Below are 3,950 nucleotides of genomic sequence, written 5' to 3' on the forward strand. Positions count from 1 at the left end.
TTTCTGAAACTCGAGCTCCGTGACACTGTTAACCCACTTAATTCTCTCAACATGCAAGCATGCCACATCATCTTCACGAGTTTCAATTTGATTGTAAGCCACGTCAGCTACAGCTACGTCCTATCTATTTCTTTTATTTATTTCGTTATTTTTAGCAGCAAATCATCATCTTTTTTTCAGAGATTTTTTTAGACGCTATGCTAGAGGCTGTGCTCCTTCATCTTCTTCAGAGTTATCTCACCTTATGGACGCTGAAACTGCAAATACCGGGAACACATGGGTTCCCTATTCATCTTCTCCACCAAATTAATGCAAGGGTAAGTGAAACGAATGGATCTGCTCTGGCGTTTAAGTACCGTAGCTGCTCCATTCCCGTCATCTTCACCACAATTTCACAAGGAGGCCTCGACTCCCGTCGCCTTCTGGTGTTGCCCGTCCATGCTGGAGCTGGACCAGATGTGGTAGCCATCGATTTCCCTCCTATATTTGGGTATCAGGCTATCAGCCTTAGATCAAGAGCAGCGACCGCTCCTCTACAAGAACCTCCTTTCAGATACAAATATATTAGATTGTTTCCATTGGAGCTTTTGCAAGCTTTTAAACTACGTGATTCAGTTGTTCATAGAAGCTATTTTGTTTTCTTACTGATGTACGTTTGGTGAATTTCCTTCATAACAGGTATATGCCCTCACACATTGATACATGCAGTATCGACTCATCAACATGCAGATGCAATTGACCTTTGATTGAGTGCAGCCAGGAGATGTGAGAAGTCAAATTTTACTCCACCACAAGTCTTCTGATCGTCTATCGGTGCCACTAATTATTTCTCTTTATATGTTTTAAAGGTTAGCAGTACCACAGCGTTTTAATAAATAGACCCACTGCATCTTGCTTATCTATACAGACTCATATTCATGAAGGGTGTTGCTATCTTGAATTTGGCAATTTGCTGCCTGCAGATAGCAACGTGGTATAAAAATCTGGCATCTCTATCTTTCAAGTGCTCAATTGCTGTTTATTTCAGAAGTAGATGTGGGATTATTTTCCAAATCAAGTAATTCATGTGCAATTGCCATTGTAATAAGTTTCCACCTGTGGTCTGTTTCATCACTTCCTACAAATCTTCTGTATTCTTCATGTATCTAATCTGCTATGTATCTAAGCTGATATTTAACGAAATTACAACTGTTTATAATGACTCAATTAGCATTTAGCAATGAACATGTATATTGTTATTTTGATAAAGATTAACATGTATATATGTAGCTCAATAGAGTCAGTTGCCTTCTTTCGTCATTCAGCAATCTGAGGTACTTCATCTTATTTATCAGACACTTTTTTGTTTTCAGTATTATGGTAATTGTGCGTGCTAATTCGCCGATCTACATAACCAGCAGTAGAAGGTTGGTACATAATGGCATGCAGAATGAGTATATGTAGCGGGTCAACTTGGTAGGCATTTATATATGAGGCTGATGTTCATGTGTATGGAGCATGTGGAGCAGGAGGACTTCAATTTTTTTCATACCGTACCTTCTTAAAAGCTAAGTTGGCTACATGCAAAATTATATTTGCCGAAAGAAACATTTATAGTTGGATTAGTAAATTTGATCTGAACCGAGTTTGTTGTACAAAGATATGCGTGTGGTCGAAAACTAAATTCCACTCTATGATAATAAACATAGTCGAGTAAGAAATGGGCTTTTATAACACTATATTGCTTCCAATATTGATATCTGTTGCCTTTACACATTCGGAATCTAAATGTGCAATGCCTACACTTCCAACATTGTTTCATTCACAATTATCTTATTTACCCTTCCCCAGAAATATAGTTATTCTCCTTATCTTTACCGCGTGCACTAATATGTAAAAGTTTGTTCTTTACAATATGATTTGCTACTGATCCGCAGCAACGCGCGGGGAATCATCTAGTATCTATATGTTTCTGGCGAATCAAGTTACCACGGCCGGACGGTTTCAGGGAACCAGCCGTGATGCAACTCTCAAGCTCGATCTTCTCTCTTCCCCAAGGGAAAAACAGAGCATAGTTGCGACCAATCTTATTCAGCTACATAGGTGTACAAACTCCAGGTTCCATTAGGAGTTCAGACAAACAAACAAAAACACATTGGTGTGCCCAGCTCAAGGGTGCATTGGAGCCTGAGAATCTCATCTAAATCTTGCGATTCTGAATTACAGCGTTTTACAAGTGTTGCCCCTAGCTTTGAAGCAGGTCACAAGCACAAACCACTAGCTTACAAGTGTTTCACAAGATCAAGACAAGCAAAGCATCTACATCACTACAGGTCATTTGTACCTTTCCATGCAAACTTCCTAGTATCAGGTTGTGACAGCAGTCACATAGCTAACACGATTCATTCATTAGCCACAAGCCAAAACCATCATCGGACACCTATTCGAACCTTTTAATTACATGCTAGAACCCTCGATTAGCCGCAGGAACATCCTCCCTCGTCAACCTCCTTCTCACAGGCTGCGCGCCTCCTGCAGCCACCACCGACTATCTTGTCTTTGCAGTATGTTGCTTACATCCCGTGGGACCGAAATGCTGTGACATCTTCTCGACAGGCTTCCGGCACAACGCGGCTGCACGACCAACAGTAGAGATGGTTGTTGTTTCCAATCTGCCCAAGTTACCAAAGCATTAAATACAGAATCATGAGCAAGGGCAAGGGTGCAACATGGAAAGAAAGATTAAGATATGTGAGATCACTAGGTGCGCGCGGGAGTGGCTAGCCCGACTTCTCTTGGCTCAAGCACACGACTTGCTGTTACTCAGTGACTAAAAATACACCTTCTAGTTATGACTCATAGGGAAGTTAATGAAGTTGTAACAAAAGACCAAACTAAGTAATCATGACTAGGTGAAAGGACAACCACGAGAGCAATCTTTCAAGAGGAGAGCTTCTTCCCAGCTGTTGGACTCGGAGGAGTGCTTGTGTTTGACCCGGCCTGGCATGCATCGCCGTACTCTCCATCCCTTTCTTCGTTTTTCTTGTGTTGGACTCGGAGGAGATGGCGCGCGTGCGTACTACTCCGGCCTCCACCTCCCGCGCGACTGGCCAGCGTGAGTAGGCTGCCAGCCTGGCCGGCTCCAGCGCGCCTAAACGACGTCTCGTCTCGTTACGTTTAGGCTGCCAGGCTGGCCGGCTCCAGCGACGCGCTCATCGGAACCAGCGGGCATATCGATCCCTGCCTTTTGCTACGTCTACTTCACGCGAACAAGGTGGGGTGGGGTCCCCGCGCGCGAGACGAACCGATACCGGTACGTGCTGCCTCGATCGATCGATTCCCAAAACAACGCAATCCATCAGCTGCCTCCTTAATTCCCAAACATATCCCTACGTGCTGTGCTGGCTACCATATCCATCGGGATCACTCGCATCAATACGTACGTTTACGTGACACGGTACAAGGATACTACATATACGCGCGCGCGCCTCTGCATGCCTAGCTAGCTGCAGCCTGCAGATACGTACGTACGTACGGGAATATATCCAAAAGAAAAGAAGAAACAACTGACCACAGTTCTCCGACCTACGCCGCCGCAAAAACTACGATGATCGATCCATGCCGGTGCCTCGCCGCCGCGCGCAGCCCTGCAGGCTCCCTTTTCGGCGCATCTCGTAGGAAACGAATCTGAGCTCGACATGGACAAAGATGTACAAACGAGGGTAGATAGATGTATCGATTCATGAAACAGAGCGAAAATGAAGAATCTGAGAATTACCGCCACCGTCCACAATGACCATGAAACCGGAAGCCTCGACAGACTCAATAGGCGACAGACCGCCCACTCTCCTCTCCTCGACGAGTAAAGAGTCAAAGTCTCAAGTCGTCACACACGACGCACGCGTTGGCTGCATCCCACCCCATATTTATAGACTAAGGTTGGAGGTTCAAATATTTTGAGGAAGGGAGGG

Source organism: Lolium rigidum, chromosome 6, assembly GCF_022539505.1.
Source record: "Lolium rigidum isolate FL_2022 chromosome 6, APGP_CSIRO_Lrig_0.1, whole genome shotgun sequence".
Lineage (NCBI taxonomy): Eukaryota > Viridiplantae > Streptophyta > Magnoliopsida > Poales > Poaceae > Lolium > Lolium rigidum.